The 20,847-nt window shown below is 41.1% G+C and overlaps 2 long non-coding RNA genes across 5 annotated transcripts in view; one reads left to right on the forward strand and one right to left on the reverse strand.

Annotated features, from left to right (window-relative positions):
* The window catches only part of LOC125622783 (uncharacterized), a 375,814-nt gene that overhangs the window by 236,805 nt on the left and 118,162 nt on the right, over positions 1-20,847 (forward strand). Inside the window, exon 4 of one of the 4 annotated variants that reach the window (XR_012665077.1) lies at positions 1,960-2,070. The exons of the other annotated variants lie outside the window; for them this stretch is intronic. This is a non-coding gene — a long non-coding RNA (uncharacterized LOC125622783). The remainder of the gene's footprint in view (positions 1-1,959; positions 2,071-20,847) is intronic. 4 annotated transcript variants of the gene reach the window in all.
* LOC125622786 (uncharacterized) lies at positions 13,167-20,683 on the reverse strand. Its single transcript, XR_012665076.1, has 3 exons — positions 20,375-20,683; positions 18,067-18,228; positions 13,167-17,469 (listed from the first exon to the last, which is right to left on the reverse strand). It is a non-coding gene; the product is annotated as an uncharacterized LOC125622786 (long non-coding RNA).

Here is a 20,847-nt window from a genome sequence, read left to right on the forward strand (position 1 = left end):
GAAGTGCCTGTGAGAAGGCATCTTCCATCTCTCTCTCTCTCTTTCTCTCTCGTCTCATATCACTCTGCGGCTGTTTTGACTCGTCAGGAGCTTAAGCTAGTAGTCTCCTCATCTGAAGGGAGATGCCCAGATTTACACCAGTGTAACTGAAATCAGATTCGGTTCTTCAATAAATCTTCTCCTCCTCCTCCTCCTCCTCCTCCTCAGTGAACAGGTGGGGAAACAGACACCGAGAGGTGAAGTGACTTATCTGAGGCAACACAACAAGTCAGTGGCAGAGCCAGGATTAAAACTCAGGAGGATGCTAGCTCCCAGGTCTGTGTTCAATCCACTAGCCCATGCTAGCTGCATAGAGAGTTGGGTAGTTCAGAAGTAACCCTTCTCCTCATTGGTCCCTCTCAGAAGCTCCTCAAAGGGCAGAAAGTCTGGAAACAAATCTCCTGTCTTGCTTATGTTTCACTCCTCTCTAGCATTTTGCAAGAGCTCCCAAATACTACTGAATATGGCTAGTTGATGCCACTACAGGATTTAGGCAAATCTAGAATTACTAAACTACAGTTTTTCAAATAGAGGTAATTATGTTTTACCTTTTTCACGTGGTGTTGCCATATAGATGATTTCTGGCAAGGTTGTCTGATAATCTTTCTGATATAATTAAAGAGCAGTTACCTTCCTCATTTCTTTTTTTCCTCATTTCTCATACCTTCCTCTGTCTTTTTGCAGGTAGTTAACGCAGATTTGGACTTTAAGTCGGTCATGAAAAACTGATGTAGAAATCTCTTTGTGTTGAAGCTGTGCAACTTGTATTTCCTTCTCTCTCTCTCTTTTTTAATTGCTTTAATCAACAGTTCCTCTGCATAAATCCAACAGCGAAAACCAGGCACCAGAGCAGATATATGAATTACCCACAGGTAGACATTAATTTTCTTGGGTCAGTGATACTGCATTTGAAACCACTGAAGTGGATATTTATTGGATTGTTTTATAACACTTTGTACTATCCTTTAACTAAAGCAACTACACTTAATAACCTTTCAACAAATATATTAAAAATATATTAGCTGTTGAAGTGGAAGTATTTTGAATTTCATTAGTATTTCTGTAGAATTAGTTTCTTTTGGTTAATTTCAAAATGGATTTTGCCTGTCTCCTAAGGGTTCTGTAGGCCTTTCTGATTTTATACACTAAAGCATCAAGATCATCAGATTTGTGAGGGTCAAACTGGCTTGGTTTATTTGCATTGATCTTGGATATATATTTGACTCTTTCTGTATTCCTATAAATAGTCAGAAATTGGCAAACCTGGGATGACTTAGAATATGCATCAACTTTCCACTCTGAGAAGCAGGATTCCTGTCTTAGTTTAGTTCAGAGGAATGGGCATGACCATGTGAATGAAGCTTGAGAAACATGCATTGAAAAACTTAATTAATTCACCATTAAGTAATTAACAAATTCCAACCTTCTTCCCTTTTTGTTTATTAAACCCAAATTATTATAGGGACGGATTCTCAGCTGGTTTAAACTCTACTGAAGTCAAAACAATTTATACCAGCTAGTCACAATTTGACTTTTCGTGCAAAGTCCTTGACATTCCTTTTATGTCATCCAGTTGTTTAACCCAATAAACCGTCCTCCTGACAAATACCATCCATACTAGCATCAAAGAATATAACTTCAAGATAAGGCATTGTCTTGTAATGTAAACTGGTATTGGCTCACTGTATGTCTCCACACTGTTTGTACAATTCTTCTGTTTGTGGTATGAGGCATCTGCCCAGATAGCATGACTTACTCTTAAGCAACCTACACAGAACAGACTTCACACAGAGTTCCTCCAAACCATTTCACTTTGCTATTAGTTTGTAGCATGCAGAGTTCCTTTCAGTCGCTCCTTGCTTTCCAAGATTGTGACTTTCTGCTCTATTTATTTCCTTGTTTCTTCTTTCTGTCTTTCAGATGAGATGTAAAATAGAGGTCCTGACTGCTTGTGGCAATTAACTCTCATGATATTTTATTACTATAATGGCAGCGTCTCTCTTAGCCCCAGTGTCCTGTCAACATTCCAGCGTGAGTAGTTACTGTTTGTTGCTCTTAGTTTCAATTGAATACAGTATTCATTGGCATTTTCTGTCCTAAATTTTTGTCTGGGGTTGCTTTGAGCTGGAAAGGAGCTCTCACATTCCATCTCAGAGATGGCTGCATTTCATGGTTGGGCAAATATTGCCTTTATGCAGAACTTATGAAGAGGTTTGATATCCTTGGGGGCTGAAAGAAGTTTGGGGGCCAGGTTTTCAGAAGAGCTCAAATCCCATGTAGGCACCTAGAGGAAGTGGTCAGGTATTCCAAAGTGCTCAGCACCCAGGAAATCCCTGCCTAAATGGGAGCTGGGCTCTTGAACATCTAGACCATTATTCTTACACTTTTGTAGTGCAACTGTCCTAGGGCTGAGAATTCTGGGGATCCGTTCTCAGACGAGCTACTCATCTTGTGGAAAGATGTGATAACATTCTTTAAGGTCATCCTTGAGTCTTAGCTGACTCCTGAGCTGAGCCCCACCAGAACTCAGAAGGAAAAAACCACAGACTTTGGCTTAGGTCCATCTCTGAATGAAACAGGCATATGCCATACCTTCCGACATTATTGTGTGCTCCTACCCTCGATTAGGCATCTTATTGAGCTAGAGAAAAATATATTTTTCCTTCTTGTTTCAGCTTTGTTTCTGATTACATCTGAAAGGTTTTGAATGTATTACTGGTATTTCATTGTATTCAAACATTTTGTTCTCCACATTTTCTGAGCTTCTTAATGTAGTTTCTAAGGAAACCTAACAAAATACCGTTTTTGATTGTATCTGTCATTGAGCAATTCTGATTTTCAGCCCTACTAAAATTACTACTATTGTATATCAGCGTGGAGTCAAAATGCTTCAGTCTGTCAGCCAATGTATTGACAGCATGGGTGAGTGAGAGTATCAATAGAATGGCATTCACGCAGAATAATATCCATGGCTGTCGTTATATTTTTAATCAGGGTTATCAGAAATAAGTGTAAGAAGAGATGGTTCAATCAGCCCAAAGTAATGGCTTTTCATGTTCTCTGCATGTATAAATATCTTCTTACTATATGTTCCATTCTATGCATCCGATGAAGTGGGCTGTAGCCCATGAAAGCTTATGCTCAAATAAATTTGTTAGTCTCTAAGGTGCCACGAGTACTCCTGTTCTTTTTGCTGATACAGACTAACACGGCTGCTACTCTGAAACCAAAAGTAATGGTAAACCAATCTTAAGAGCTGCTATTTACCCATCTGATTCTGTTATAACACTCAAACAATGTAGATAGTGGATCCAGCTTGTTCTAGCCATAACTAATACATTTGATTTGTTTTATTATGATTTGCCAGCTATCAGACACTAATATGGAAGGTGCGTTATTACACACCGTGTGTACATATTACACACACACACACACACACATATATATATATATATATATATACACATATTTTTATTGACTGATCCTGAGCGGTGCTGAGCACACATAGCCAAGTAGGAGACCCTAAATATAAACTGATGCCAAAAGGATGGCATAGGTTTTAACTAGACAGAGGTAGCCAAAATAGTGCCTTGTCATAGAAACGGGATTTAGTTGTAATGAACATAAAGTAGATTATTCACTGAAGCTGCTGGCCCTATGCACAGACCTTGTGGTTCTCTCTAGCTCCCAGACACTGACCCCAACATTTCTGCCAGTCACCAAAATGAGCCTCCCTAGGTCCTAGACCAGGTGAAGCTGATGATGAAATAGACTACGCTACAGTGGAATATTACACAGGGCACTTCCCAGATGCTTCCTGCATATTCTATTTAGGCAGATGGACATATTTGAGGGCTGGCGCAGAACTGGAGGGTGGCCTGCTCCTTTCCTTCCACCCACCACCACTGCACTCTGAATATTTGGCACAGCAGCAAATCCAGCCTTCTATTTGATACATCTCAAATGGGTAACTTAAAGGAATCACTGGTCAGTTTTTCCCCCTCAACTTGAGATTGGTATCAAAAAGACTTGCATGAGATTGACTTTAAAAACCTATTCATAGAGCTAGTTTAGATGACAAGGGTCACTAGAATACAGAATGTTCCTGGCTGCAGAAGAGGACGTTGTCAGGTTTTTGGAACCAGTAAGGTACTGAATGTTGGAGATAGTTCAGAGAGAGGAGGGGGGTTGTAGGGGCTTGATATAAAAGGAAAGATTACAAGAGTGAACCGTATAGTTTGGCTGAGCGATGGCTATGGGGAGACAGAACAGCATGCAAATATCTGAAAGGCCTAAAAACCAAGGATGGAGGGGAATTCTGCCTAATTAAAGTGAGTATAATTAGGTGTAATGGGATGAAACTCTAGGCTGCACATCAGGAAAATCTTTCTCACAGTAAGATCTTTGTGGCTGTGGAATAACCACCAACTGGTGAATCTGGTCATACTGTAGTTAACAGATGTCTCTGAATTACCATAATTACTAAACATATATAGATAATACACAGATGCACACAGGGTACTTGAGGCACTATTCAGGCTTTTGTTGTGTGGTGGGTTGAATTTTTCTGGTGTGTCATTCATTACTCAGTGGTAGATTGACATCTTCCCACCTCTGTTAATGTCTAGATCTCAAAGTGCTTTACAGAAGAGGTCAGTATTATTAGCCCCATTTACAAATGGGGAAACTGAAGCACAGGGAGGTGAGGTGACTTGCACAGGGTCACCCCGAAGTAGGGTGACCAGATGAAATGGACAAAATCGGGACACATGGGGGAAGCAAAAAAAAAAAAAAAAAAAACGTGTCCGGAGCCAAGTTGCCGAAGCAAAAAAAACCCAAAACCCTGGAGCAGCCAAAGCCGTGCATTGGTCAGGATGCGGGACAAAGAACTAAAAATTGGGACAGTCCCGATTTTATCAGGACATCTGGTCACCCTACCCCGAAGGCTCATGGCAGAGCTCAGCATGGAACTCAAGTCTCCTGAGTTCCAGTCCCTTGCCCTATCCACTAGGCCACACTACTACCCAATAAGGATAGTTTGATGCTAAAGAGAAATGAAATTCTCTATTATGATCCTTGTTTTGTTCTCTGTTCTGATCCTTGTTTTATCTAGTTCTGTATTTTTGAGACTCTGCCGCTCCCTTTAGCCTTCGTGTGTGTGTGTGTGTGTGTGTGTGTGTGTGTGTGTGTGTGTGTGTGTGTGTGCGTGTGCGGGCATGTATATAAAACCCCACTCCGGATATGCCATAAGCCATTTTCTCTCCTTGGTGCTAGCTATCACCAATATGTGAAATCTCCCTATTCCCCTCAGCAGGGGTTTATAGTTCCTTTTGCCCCCATCCCTGACTCCAAGCATGCTGAGGAAGTGAGGTCAAGAGGCTCTGACAGCCATCATAGTTGTTATTCTTTTGGTAGGGCCCCGTAGAGGTTCGGTTTGGAGCTGAAAAACTCCAAGTGGGGAGATGTGTGTGTGTTTCATCATACCCACGTACGTATTTCAATTTTCATCTCTGTATAAACATCCTTACTCTCTTTAACAGTTCACACTTATATATACACTCTTGGAAAATTTTGATTTTTATTTTGACCGATAATATCGATATTTATTTTAAGTGATTTTCATCCATTTGAATTTTCACAATTACAGGAAATTGGGGCTGGGGGCCAGACAACAAGGCAGATCAGACAATAATTATTTAATGACAGTAGATGCTGATTTCAAAATGTGAAAGCTTTATAACCATTACAATACAAATTGTCTACATCACATGTCAAAATATACCAAGTAAATATGCTAAATCAAACTTTTAAGTTCTCAAGCAGCATTTTTCTACTTTGGCTATCTGTACATTTTTATTATTATCTATGGAAGTATTTTTTCATTTGGGCAAACAGTGAAACCCAATGTTCATCAATAAGAATGTAATCTTTCCAAGCCTATTTATATACATACAAGATGAAACTCATATTACTTTAATGGCTGCCTTAGTGACAATTTGGCAAATAAAGAGGAACAGCACTTTAATTATTGTGAAAACGCTTCTGTAACCACTGTTAACTATAATTTAGTGTCAGGTTTAACTGTGCCTTAAAATTCAAATGACTTACTCTTGGGGACACTAAATAAAAGCGGAGATCCCTGACTGCTAGCATGCTATCACCATCTCTTCCAATCCTACTGTTTTCTTTCTTTCAAAATCAGATGGATACTTTGACAATGCAAATGCATCCCACACACAATCAATGTCAAATGATATAGTCTTAGCTTAAAATATAAATCCCCCACACTTTAATTTTTCCATTGACATATTTCTCTAGTAATTATGGATTGGTGGATTAATGTGCTGGGGGTTTTCAATGAATGCATGCCCAATACTTAAAGTTTCTCAGCATCCTTATGAGATCAGTATTATTACTACCATTTTACTAATGGGAAAACCAACAAAGGGCCATATAGGCCACTGGTATCAATGGAAGAAGCTTCACTGAGGTAAATGGAGTTGCCTCCATTTGCACAAGCAGAAATTTGGCTCTGAGATGTTAAGTGAATTGCCCAAGGTTATACGTCAAAGACCTGATCCTGTTCTGGATGATGCTAGTGCCTTTTTAATTCAGTGACCACAGGATTGTGTCCCATGTCCATATCCTCATAGGGAATAGAACCAAGAGTCATGGCTCTCAGTCCTTTGCTCTAACCAATATTCATATGTTTCCAATATAATTGCTACCAAAGACTGAGCATCAGAAGGTTTGGAGGCTTAGTTTGGTTAAAGACACAAGAAGTCTGAGTGCCGAACTAGATGTCTTAAGTCTGCAGAACTGGATGGTAATCTCACTGGAATGGACTTCCCTGATTGGGCTGGAGTTCTCCAAGAGGAATCTTTCCCACAACATTCCAGTGCTTCCTACATCTGTCTTGACCAGAAAAAGGAAAAGGCAATTGCCCATGAAAATGGGGTGAAAGAGTGACTCTAACTTTGTGAAAACTCCTCTAGAAAGGAGGGATAAATAAGATTGCAGGTCCACTCACTTTCTCTCATAGTTTGACTGAAAAGATCCTTAAAATCTCTCCCTCCTCATTTACACTTGCTAAGTCTGTATTGTGAAATAATCATATTTGATGACAGCAAATGACTGTTTGATGACAGCTTTTTGGACTAACGCAACCATTTTTGCAGACATTTTTCATTTTGGTTGTAATTTTCTGGCTTTTCATTGGAAAACTGGAAACCAGAAATTTTTTTTTGTAAATATGAATTTAAAAAATTTGTTTCTCAGAAGCCAAATATTTTTCAGTGTTTAGTCTTCGTTTTCCATAAAAAAACACAAAATACTTTCAGTGGAGATGGTTTAGAAATTTCCCTGGGAAAGTAGTGCACACTTTTCGACCATCTGTATTAATCAGTAAAGGGGCACAGATGTACTTTTCCAGGCATGGGATTATAAATGGTAATATTTGCACAATCAGGGTCAATGTTCACATTAGATTTTAATATTTCACTGGAGGCCTGTGTAAATGTGTTTAGGTTTCAAATCCCACCTTTACGGCTTTTCTTGTGCCCGGCCCAATGCTTCTCAGTGAACACTCTGGCAGCACCCGGGAGATGCTCTGAGACCTTAGAACCATCTCTGCCTAAAATAGAATTTAAAATATAACTAATAAAATCTAGTTTAGTTGACATCTGTTTTTGCAGTTCCTTCTGGCAATTTATACTGTGCTGTAGACACCGGATCTGTCTGAATTTAAATTTCTTCATGGTGGTCCTAAATCAGCACAGTAAGAAGCATACATCCTTTGCTCTAAAAGTATAGGGGCCTTATCATGTTCATGCCAAATACTTGTGATGTCAAATTCAGGCACGGTATAAGTAAGTAGCTTATTGAACTCATGTGTCCCGACTTACCCAGGTCAGGATACTGTCCTAAGACAAAAAGAAAAGGAGGACTTGTGGCACCTTAGAGACTAACAAATTTATTTGAGCATAAGCTTTCGTGAGCTACAGCTCACTTCGTCGGATGCATTCAGTGGACTAAGACAGAGATGCCTTCCTAGAAGTATTCATTGTTTCCATTGCTGCAGAACTCGATCAAAGATTCTTACCATGCACAATCAATAACAACGGCCATTGAAGCAAAAATGTAACAATTAGTAACCCAAGTGAGTAACGTGGGGAGTTCAGTGGAGGAGGCTGAGAAAGGGATGACACAGATAGATGCCAGCACTAAAGAGTGCGAAAATAAAGTAAAACATCTGTCCAATTTACCTAATTGTGTAATAAAAATAAAAAGAAATTTTACATCTTAAAGTAGTGGCACTGGAAGTTCGTGCACAAAATATTCACAGCGGTGGGCTATTTAACAGAGGGGGAAATGGTGGTACAACTATGCCCTTCGAAACCTAGCTGCCAGATCCTCTCTGATTGAAGGTCATGTCTGGCAGTGTGGTCTAATAGGTAGAGCATTTAACTAGGGGTCAGAAAACTGGGATTCTATTCCCCACTCTTCTATTGATCTGCTGTGCGACTGGGCAAGTGACTTCACCTCACTGTGCCACTGCTTCCCCTGGGACCTTTTTGTCTGTCGGGTGTAGATTGTGAGACTTTCTCTCCCCTACTCTCTCTGTGGGCTTGTGCAGAGCTATGTGGCCCTATTCTTGGTTAGTGCTATTGTAGAAATAAACAGTTGCTTGTAATGAAAATCATAGATAACAAAGAGACAGACATATCTGCTTTTCATTTACCACATATACTTAAGCATAGACTGATAAATCCATGCCCAAATGTCAAGGCATTATTGTATAAATAAGAAAAAATATGACTAGATATTTCAGTTCTTCCTGGCAGCATGGATATCCCTGGGTCAGAGGGTTTATCATAGGCTTATCTTTTATTTAGGGGAGGGGGGCTTTTTTAAAGTATTAGCAGAGAATCAGTGTGACACTTCTGTAATGCACCAGAATTTGTAAGAGGCTAAGCACGGATTTTTTAAGCGGCTAAAGAGATTAAAATGAATGGGTTAGAAAACTTAATATAGGGCCCTAGGCATCCATGGTGCAACTACTAACTTCAGGGGAATTACACCAGGGATGAATGTGGTCCACAGTCAGTTGCATGTATGTAACACATTAGACTCTGTGTGTGAGACGTTCTCCTCTGTGCTCTTTCCACAGAAGATGCAAGGTCTGTTACAGCCTCCAGTGAGAGCACCTGGGCTCTTTAGTTCAAGCTGTAGAGACCACTCAGGCATTTAACTGTGCATTCAGGGGACACCATCATAGGGCCTAATCACATTAGCCACACTCTCAGAGGCTCCAGAGTAGCAGCCGTGTTAGTCTGTATCTGCAAAAAGAAAAGGAGGACTTGTGGCACCTTAGAGACTTGCAAATTTATTTGAGCATAAATGAGCTGTAGCTCATGAAAGCTTATGCTCAAATAAATTTGTTAGTCTCTAAGGTGCCAAAAGTACTCCCTTTCTTTTATCAGAGGCTCACCTGTGCATCTACCAGTGTGATACATGTCATCATGTGCCAGCAATGCCCCTCTGCCGTGTACATTGGCCAAACTGGACACTCTCTACATAAAAGAATAAATGGACACAAATCAGACATCAAGAATTATAACATTCAAAAACCAGTCAGAGAACACTTCAGTCTCTTTGGACACTCGATCACAGACCTAAAAGTGGCAATTCTTCAACAAAAAAACTTCAAAAACAGACTCCAGCGAGAGACTGCTGAATTGGAATTAATTTGCAAACTGGATACAATTAACTTAGGCTTGAATAAAGACTGGGAGTGGATGTGTCATTACACAAAGTAAAACTATTTTCCCTTGTTTATTTCCCCTCCTACTGTTCTTGTAAAGTGCTGGAAATGGCCCACCTTGATTATCACTACAAAAGGTTCCCCCGCCCCCACCCCTTCGCTCTCCTGCTGGTAATAGCTCACCTTACCTGATCACTCTTGTTACAGGCTGTATGGTAACACCCAATGTTTCATGTTCTCTGTGTATATAAAATCTCCCCACTATATTTTCCACTGTATGCATCCGATCAAGTGAGCTGTAGCTCACAAAAGCTTATGCGCTAATAAATTTGTTAGTCTCTAAGGTGCCACAAGTCCTCCTTTTCTTTTTACATACACAAACTATCCTTGGTTTTAAAGGGATCACTCGTTACAGTACTTCAGGTGCAATCTTGGAGTACATTTTGGCTCATTACAACTGAAAGAACTATTTCAGGTGAACAGGACCTGAGAAAATACTGGCAGAGATCCAGCTACCCAGTGATGCTCCATGCATGCCAGGGACAATAGCCATAGCATTATTTGTCCTGCGAGATAATAGGTGGATACAGAGGCGCAAAACCCTGCACAAGGAAAGAGGCTTAACACTCCTGATAACAACAGCAGGCATTTTGCATCCAGAGCCCCAGGCATTGCATCTTTAGAGAACAATGGGGAAGTGAAAATCCGCATTACAGTGAATGGAGAAAGCTGTATAATACACGTATCATTTTCTGTAGCAGCCTTGGCTGAAAGAGCTGTAATTAATTATAAGGAGATGACAAATGGTCAAGGCTCTGCTGAAGGCAGTGGCCCTGGTATTTGACATTGTAATGTGACTGGGGAAAAGCTTGTCAAATCAAGGTTGTATTAATTTATTAGACCACTAATCTTGGCAAGTTAAATGAGGAGGGAGGAGGATAAAAGCTGAAATGCTATTGCAAATATTCAATCTTTTTTGGGGCGGTGGATCACTGGAAAATATTAATGTGCTTTCAGGAACAAAGAAACATCGTTGACCTGATATCTGTGCTCTGATATGAGGCAAGGAGCTGGGAATTGGCTGTGGCCTTCCACAGGCCCTTGGTAGGAGGATAGTCCTGACCCAGATGATAGGAGCCCAAGAGCTGGCAATGAGAGAGGCTGTCGCCATGGGAGCCCACCTCTAAGGTAGGAGGCTAAAAGCTGGGCCCTGTAGGGCTGAATGAAGATGCTCTTCTTTTATTGATTTCAAAGTAGCAGCCATGTTAGTCTGTATTTGCAAAAAGAAAAGGCAGACTTGTGGCACCTTAGAGACTAACCAATTTATCTGAGCATAAGCTTTTGTGTTTCAGACTTGGACAAAGGGACTTTGTTCTCCTGGAAGTTGTTGAACATTTTAATGAAGTGCCTTGGCCGGAAGGCCATGTCACCTCTGTGCTGGGAGTAGGGTGAAGATCATTGTGGGGAAATTAAGGCAGACCATTGCAACGCTGGGTCTTGCTGTGAGGGGTCACTCTGAGATGGTGAGTCTTGGAATGCTATCCAACTGGATGTGGATATGTCAGGAATGTTAAGGCTATTGAGTACACTGCTAGTTCTCCTGGACCAGCAGCACATGGATACTTAGCACAGATGCTTTGGTAATTATGATACATTGAGACTTCTGTACTAAAGCCTCCAACACCAGTTGTGTGGCAGTATACAGTTAACAATGAGGAGTCCAGTGGCACCCTAAAGACGAACAGATTTATTTGGCTATAAGCTTTTGTGGGTAAAGCCATGCATCTGAAGAAGTGGTTTTTTACCCACGAAAGCTTATGCCCAAATAAATCTGTTAGTCTTTAAGGTGCCACCAGACTCCTCATTGTTTTTGTGGATACAGACTAACATGGCTACCCCTCTGATAGTTAACAGTTGTAATACAAAACATAGTGATGCTTGCGCTCTTTGAATCTGTGTTTATTTAGGTGTATGGATTTATTAAACCTTTTGTTATATATAAATCTGGAGGGAAGATTCCTTTTGTAGTAAACATATGCTTTCCTTTTCTTCTTCCTTCAGGTAAGATTGGTTCTGTATTTGATCACACTTCTTACTGTCTTCACTCGTGTTTTCTCTCAACGTTGACCATCCAGCTTGGTTCTGTATTAGCCAATCAGGTTTGGCCAGTGCCATATCTTCGGTTGATAATTCAGACTTCTGTTGCCCATTCAGTTCCTGTAGCATGTGCCAGAATAGAGACTATCTGAATGTAGATTTATTAGATACCTATTCTGTTGTAATCTTGGCAGAGGCTAGAAATATGGCCAGTTATGGAAAATGTTAGGAAAATTTGTATGAAGTGATGAATAGAAGTTCCATGCAGCTCTAGGGACCTGTTGCCAGTTCACCTCTTGGTTTTCCTCTGGGAATTTCAGAGTTAGGGGAAGGGTTGTTGTCTGCTTAAAGCAAGATACTAGGAGTTTGGGATTCCTGTTTCTGCTACTGTTTCACAGTGCAAGTGAAACTTTGGCAAGTCACTTAAACACACCATGTGTCTGTTTCCGGATAAAATGAGCATGATAAACTTGCCTGTGTTGCAATAGGGACATGGTATTCTAGTGGCTGGGGTCTTTATCGGAGTTCGTCATTCAAAAGTATTGTACTTTCATTGGCTTTATGTTCCCTCTTGCATAGAAGTTTGCTGGCTCTTTTTCTCATCCAGGTGATCAGTGACCCACTGCTACACACTTTGATTCTATGAGATTGAACTCACCTTGACCTGTTTGTCTCCCCACTCCAGACAGTCAGAAGGGTCCTGAGGTTCCTCTGGGGCCTTGGCTTCTGAGATATGGTTGACTAATAGAGCCATGGCTCTCTGGACAGAAGTGTCTGTCCACACAGCATTATGAGTAATACACTGAGCCAAACAAGCTTCAATATGTCACTTCAATATGTCCATGGCTTCCAGGTAACATGGCCGAGTCAGCCCCAGGATACCTGATTACACAGGGGATAGAGAGCCAACAAGTTGGGAACATAGAGTGATACAAGCAAAGTGTGGACAACTAGAAGAGTGATTATCCACATAACTAATCTGTGAATTAGCTGCGCAAGGACCATGCTTTTTGAAAGCCATGCCACCCCTGAGTTAGTGGCAGAGTTAAAAGCTGGGCCTAGGAGTGATTGGCACTGCGGTGTGACTTTTTTTTCCCCCCCCTTAGTATGAGTTTGCTAACTGAAGATGATGAGTCTGTGTGGGTTGTTTTTTTTCCTGAGGCTCAAGATGTGAAAATGTGTCTGTCTTTCATTTCCACCTATTGAAAATGCTTTAAAAGAAAAGAAATAAACAGATGGCACTCATTAGCGCAAGAGTGCTTTAATCTTTTGCACATTTTAAATTTTATTTTCCTTTCAACGTTCGTAAGTAAATTGGTATAAAATTAAGACTTCACCAGAGCAATTGAGTTTCACACATTTCAAGCCATGAAAGGGGAGGTGGACTCAGTCCAAATTTTGACAACGAATGCAATCCTGGCATTGCAATTATCTATTATGACCAACAAATATATTCTAAATAGATGGAATGCATTGAGCTCAGTCTTACACATCTTACTCAAGCAAAACTCCTTTGAAAGCCCAGTACAAGACTGTGTCTTTTGCTTCTACTATTCATCCAAGTAATTTTCATTTTAAACTGGAAAAAATAAACCCTTCATTTTAAGGAATGCATGCAAGCCACTGTGGATCAAATTTTCAAACCGGGACATTCTACCAAAGTAATGGAGGTGCACCATTTTACACAATAGAAAATCTGGGCCAATATATACATGCTATGGAACTCTGGGGTCAAAGAAGTTAGATGAGATCTGAAGTTGGACTTTAGCATTAGTTGGGTGAATCATACTGTAACCCACTCATGAAGGAGTATTCCAGTTTCCCCTTTTATACCAGTCTGCAAAGGTTATGAGTTGCTACTGTTCTCAGCTACAGAATCTGGGCTCTTTAGCTCACTATGTAGCAGCTTGTGCTCTGAGGTCCTGGAGTTCAGTCCCTGGTATGGTGGCCAAAGAAATACAAACCAGACTGGACAAGGCAATGATCCCCAAGACATCGAAAGGACATTTCTCCCCTAGCAGTGGTGGAATGGGTTGCATTTCTTGTCCGAGTGATTTCTAAATCGCAGGCCAGGGGAGATATGTTTGAGGACTAGATGAACATGTGAAGCATGAATGCAAGTTATATCACTCAGTTTGCTTTTCTACAGGCAAAAGGAAACCATGATGTTTCTGATACTTTTTACATCATAAAGAAGCAATAAATATTTCAAAGGTTTTCTTAAGGGCTTGTTTTCTTTTTCTTTTTTAATCATAGAAATTAAGATCACGTCTGCCCTGTTTATTCAGGGAGATACAATGGAAAAGTGGTGATCTAATAGGAATTACAACATGACAAAATGAAATCCCAGTAACTGACCAGAGAAGGGACTGTTAGTCTGATTTTTCAAATTTAGAGCTGGGTTTTCTATTTTTCAGGAAATTCTGGACTTTTGACATTCATTTTTGTTCCAAAATGGAAGAAAAACAAAATGCTGTGGAAAGAGATTCCACAAAATTACATCTCCCCTTCTTCACCACCCACCCTGCAAATAGTTAGGGGTCAATCAACAGGTTTTGTTTCAATACAATTTCATAATTTCATTCAGATTTCAACCTTTAATTATTTTTAAAATAGAAAATCAGTTTTGTTTTGAAAGGTTGTTTCAAAATGAAAAAATCGAAACATTCCATTCTGTAATACTTTAATTTTGGTTTTTAAAACAAAACATTGTCAACATCTCAACGTGTTTTTGAACCTTTTTGATTTTGACAAAAAATTTGCATTTTTTGTTTATAAACCACTTTGATAAATTCCTGACCAGCTCTGTTTAAAACAGTTCAAGCCAGATTCTCTGGACCAGCCAAGCTGTGCTCTCTGAGGACTGGTGGGGGAGGGAAACTTTGCCACTGGTAGCAGATATGTCCTCAGTGCAGGTTAGAAGGAGCCAGTTCCATCTACTTCTCCCAGTAATACAAATAATTTAAAATTGATATTGGTAAGAATTCACGTCTGACGCTTTCCTTTTAAGAGATCTTAATGGAATCAATTTGGGCCATATCATGATAACACTTTAAGACTGATCTTGTACTTCATATTTCTACAATTTCTCAAGTTCAATGGGACCATGTACGTGAGTAAGGACTACTTGCCTGAGCAAAATTTGACAAATGGGGCCCTTACTCATGAGCGTGTTAGGAAGCTCTCTTTTATTTTCCAGCTGAGATGTTTCTTGAAGGAATCAAGCTGAATTATTGCAGTGACAAGTTAATTATGTGCCAGCATTCTTGTATGAAAAGTAGTAATTTCCCATATAAAGCAGTCACACACGATGCCAAATAATCTGAATATCTTTAACTGAATATCAGCCATATACCCGTGTATTTAAAATAACAAATACTGTCTGCTCCCTTATAACTGATGTATTTGAATATAAATGTAGAAGGCCATATTTCCGGATGCCACCTTATAATAATTAAGCTCTGCACCATTGCATTCATAGTGCTTGCTCAATGCTGCATCTCATTAATAGTTGCCAGAACATTCACAGCGGAGTTAGAAAGTTTAGAATGAGAGGGGTGACTGGGACTTTAATCAGGGTAAACTGGAACTCCATATTATCCGAGATATAAGGAGTGTAAAGAAGTTAGCCGGGGCTCGTCCCCCTCCGGGGCGGTGGGGAGCCACACCGCCTCACTAGACACCATTGATGTCTTGGGGGAATTAGTCCGGCCGTGGGAGTCTCCCTCGGCAGCCCTTGCGACAACTGCAAGAAAGCACAGTAAGCCCGGGCCCTAGGTCAGGGCGGGGCAACAGTGAGTCAGGCCCTCAGGCAGGGCTGAGCCGTAATAGTACAAATAGTATCAATAAGCCCAGGCCCTGGTTCAGGGCGGGGTGACAACAAGTCAGACGCTCAGGCCTTCAGGCAGGGGCTGAGCAGTAGCAATGAGCCCAGGCCCTTGTTCAGGGGCTGAGCAGTCGCGGTACCAATAGTAGGCCCAAGCCTCCAAGGGACCTGGCAGAGGGGGAGACGGCCACCCGCGAGTTGCGTGGCAGGGGGGACGCAGGCCCTCCCGCTCCACTGCGTCCCAGCCCGGGGCCCTAGCCGCGGCAGAAGACCTGCTGCTGAGTCAGTGGGGATCCCGGCCGCAACACACTGACATGGGCTTTGGCAGTGCTGCAGCCAGAGTATGGTCGGCTGCCCCATGGCTACTTCCAGACTCCCCCTCTTGTGGCATCTGGGTCACGGTGGTGTCCTCCGGGGGGTCCAGCACCATGGGTTCCTCCGGGTAGGTGGCGAAAGGCAGGCCCGGCAACTCCTCCGGGTCGCGGGCGTGGGGCAGGTCAGAGGCATCTGGCCTCCCCGGCAGCTGTCTTCTCAGTGAGTTCTGAGGTCGAGTCTTTATACTTCTGGGGCGCCTCCTGACCCTCTGAGGGGCGGGCTCAGAGCTCCCTAGCTCCGCCCACTCTGGTGCCCAGAAGGGCTCATCCCTCTCCGGGGCAGCGGGGAGCCACACCGCCTCACTACAGGAGGAAGGATAAAAGTAACAATGACTGATTGTGTGATTGTTCAAAGGCAAGGGACCATCTTTCTTCTACTGCTGTAGTCATCATAAGTAGAGCTGGGTGAATTCTTTTCTGGCAATTTTTTTGCCAAAAATGAATTGTTTTGGAGGTCCAAAACTATTTGCTGAATTTGGGTTGAAACATTTCAGATGATTCAAAATGAACTTTTTTTTTAGTTTTTGATTTGACAAATATTATTTCTGTATGAATTGGGGAGGTGGGTTTTTTTGTTTTATTTTGGCTTCTGAACCAAAAAATTCCAGCTGTAATCATAATAGGGTCTGATTCTTTTCAACTTCTTTGTCCCTTGTGCGGTCATTTTTATGAGTTGAAAGTGGGTGTAGAATTCTCTATGCTGTTTTGGTAGCAAGGTATGTGAAGCCACCTGAGAATTCTTTCAAAGATTGCCTAAGCTTTGGCTGTTTATATGATTTATATGCTATATGCCAGATCTTCATCTGGGGTAAATCAACATAGCTTTATTGAAGCTATGCCAGTTTACACCACCTGACGATCTGGGATGGGGGTCTGCCTACACAGAAATAAGAAAATTTAGCTTGTCCAGTGAAGCATACTCAGTATGTTGATTTCTGAATAAGCATGTTTATTAATGCTTGAAGATTACTTATCTGTTGCTCTAAGGGAAAAAAATACTACAGAGGGTCTCATCTTGATCTCACATCAGTTTTGTACTTCCACTGACTTTAATGAAGTTGCTCCTCATTTATAGCAATGTAAGTTAGACCAGAATTAGGCTCCCTGACTTTTTTCTATGCAGTGCCTTGTTGAGTTGAAAACTACATAACCAAATTCCAGCAGCATGTTATCAGATTTTAGGAAGGCAGATAAAAAGGCACTCCCGAGAGTAGAAATCCCCTTGAGCTGGGGAGAGAATAGAGAAAGGCAATTATGAGAACCGCATGCTGTTTTATCAAGAGCAAACATTAGAAGAACTCCACTGAAATAAACTTGCCATAGCATTACAATTTCAACACCGCCTGTAGATTATGCCAGGGGCTCAGATCCTGAAAAGCAAATAGAAAAAGAGGGAAGAGATAAATGAGGAACTTTAAAAATAAAAATTCCAATTAAAAGTATTGACTTTTCATTTTATATGAAAGATTGAGGATATTTTTAATGTCCTTTTACTATTTGTCAAATTACCACAGGTGGCAAATGGGAAGGAAACCTGTTCTTTCCTGCTAGAAGAGTACAAGCTCGGTAGTTCAGGAAAAGGCGACAGGGACAATAACATCTAATCTAAAACCCTTAAGTGAGATGACTTTTATGAAGGCCTCCCAACAAAAATCTGTGAGAGTACCAATCATACTGTTTATAGAGATTTATGGACGATCTTTGAAAGGAACATAAACCTTATGTCCAAATGGAAGCCAAGCATGCATATCTGAGGGCAAAATTTGCCCATAAATTATGGGCACTGCCAAGGTATTTTCTAAATTTTATTCACTTCAGTCTTCAACATGGAAGATGGATGCCCAGGGATCTAATCTAGCCATTATTAGCTAATATCCTAAATAGTGAAAGGGAGTGAACAATTGGTGGCAAAGTTGTGGATGACAATTATTTAGCCTGGAGGGGATTGTGAAGAATTCCAAACTCACTTAACTGGGTGATTGGGCAACATAGTGGCAGATTAAATTCATTGTAGGCAAGTGTTCTTCCACATTAATCATACACACTGGTGACTTCTAAATTAATTGTAACCGCTCAGGAAAAGACCCACACATCACTGGGTGGACATCTCAGTGAAGACATATGCAGTACTGCATAAAAAAAAAGCCAACAATGTGTTAGATTCTATTCAGAAAAAAATACAAAATAATACTGAAAATATCATAATGCGCTCATTGTTTCGATGCTGTGTTCAGTCCTGGTCACTCCTTTTGAAAAGATACAGCAAAAATTGAAAAGACTCAGACGATCAATGCAAATCACGGAATCAAAGAAATGTGGGATTGGAAGGGAGCAGCAATAAGGCAAGATGCCTCCCAGAGCTCCTGCGGGGGGCAACCTTACTGCAGGGCTGTCGCTACGGGCTGCAGTCCAGCCCTATGCATCTTCTGGCCTCGGATAGTTACGGTGTTCTTTAAAACCAAGAAGAAGTGAATTGCCCTGCTCATCCTTAACTGGCAGCTCTAACTGTTGATGTCATTCGATAGGCAATATGTTCTAGGACAGTATTTGTTGTAATGCCCAGTCAATATCCTGGAGGAGGGGCGGCTGAATCCAATGGGGAGGAAATACTTGTTCGGCACGTGGAAAATCTATAATGAAATCCTATCTCTTTTCTTTTGACTATACTATGCTATGTACTCTATGCATTCTCAGTGTGCATAGGGGTTTTTGTCAAGTTCAACCGAACAGCAGCAAACCAGTGTATTAAAGCAACATAATTTGGTAGGTCCACTTTACCAGTGGCTTGAGTCCCAGCTCAGACATGGCATCTGTAATCATTTTGAGCTGGAGGGTGTGATTATCCACTGTAGATAGAAATGTTCTACTGACTGAATCAAATGCATTTAACTCAGCCAGCAACGTTATTGTTTGGAGGCCAAAATGTCTCCAGTTCATATCCTAGGTCTTGTTTCTGTTATTATATGTTTGATATTAATTTCTGCCTTTGAGTAGCAAAATCCTTCCAGCGCTATAAGAAGATAAGAGAAATGTCTATGGAGGTCTCCCTTGGCATAGCATTTTGGCACCAGCAAAACAAATATTGTGGGTTTTAAGTTAAGTCCCATACCTGATCCAAAAAGAAAAGGAGTACTTGTGGCACCTTAGAGACTAACCAATTTATTTGAGCATAAGCTTTCGTGAGCTACAGCTCACTTCATCGGATGCATACTGTGGAAACTGCAGAAGACATTATATACACAGAGACCATGAAACAATACCTCCTCCCACCCCACTCTCCTGCTGGTAATAGCTTATCTAAAGTGATCACTCTCCTTACAATGTGTATGATAATCAAGGTGGGCCATTTCCAGCACAAATCCAGGTTCTCGTGATCACTTTAGATAAGCTATTACCAGCAGGAGAGTGGGGTGGGAGGAGGTATTGTTTCATGGTCTCTGTGTATATAATGTCTTCTGCAGTTTCCACAGTATGCATCCGATGAAGTGAGCTGTAGCTCACGAAAGCTTATGCTCAAATTGGTTAGTCTCTAAGGTGCCACAAGTACTGCTTTTCTTTTTGCGAATGCAGACTAACACGGCTGTTACTTTGATACCTGATCCAGTAAATGATAGACGCTTCCCAGTTATCACTGGGGAGGTGAAGTTTTTTCTTCATTGTATTCCCCCATTTCCCCCACCCCCCATTTCTTTGTGTCACACAGCAGCAAAAGTAAAAACCTTTAGGAACCCAAACATTCATTATGATGCACATAACATTTATATGAGAGAAGTAGCTCTCTCTAGTGGTGCCTCCTATCTCAATTTAATCCAAACATAAATACAGATCTTTGCTTCAGGAGTCAGTAAACTGAAACAGTAAAACAGTCAAACCAAACACAGGAACAGCCTCTGTGATTTATATTTACTTTGCTCATACTTTAAAACTTAGAGAAATGCATTATAGTCGTCATTGCCTTTTATCTCAGCCATAGCATGGAAAATTACCTTCCACTGTCACATTTATAAAATACTTTCTGAATGTTTATCACCCATTGACGATTGTCACAAGGACAGCATGGTTCTTTTAACAGCTACTCATGTTACTTGAGTAATTTATGCTACACACGGCCAAAAAGTGGGAGAGAAGAAAGAGACAATATAATTGATGCTGTCTCTTTGCCCTAATAGAGAGGCTATCATTGCAGGATCACAAAGCTCCCTGGAAGCATTAAGACTTGTCAAATACCATTGCATATAGGGATAAACAGAGGCACAGAAAAGTTGAGTGACTTACTCACAAAGCTAATCAGTTGCAGAGCCAGGGACAGTACCACAGAGGCCTGACTCTTGGTTCCCAGCTCTTCCCTTGAACAGAGTATAGCACTTTTGTCTCCCAGTGTTACTGGAATAAGCACTCAGGTTTTCCAATCATTTTTATAGGTCCTAACTTACAAATCTGGCCTTAAGAAAAGTTCCACTTCTGAAATTCAAAGCTAATTCTTTGGCAACTCTCAGCCATGCGCACACCCTTCTAGCTGTGTTATTGTATAGCTGTCAACAAGCCAGAGGGCCCCTGTGAGGGCTCATAGAACAGTCATGCAAATCTGAACACAAAGAAAGGATTGAGGGCAGAGGGCACTTGAATGAATGCTCCCTCTCCTCCCACTAGCCTCCATGGGAAGGGAGCCAGTTAATTTATTTAGAATAAAAGGATTTCAGCCAGCTGGATAGTGGCACTTGGCTTCCCTTGCAGGGCCTCCTGGGCAT

The sequence above is a fragment of the Caretta caretta genome, chromosome 15 (genome assembly GCF_965140235.1).
Source record: "Caretta caretta isolate rCarCar2 chromosome 15, rCarCar1.hap1, whole genome shotgun sequence".
Lineage (NCBI taxonomy): Eukaryota > Metazoa > Chordata > Testudines > Cheloniidae > Caretta > Caretta caretta.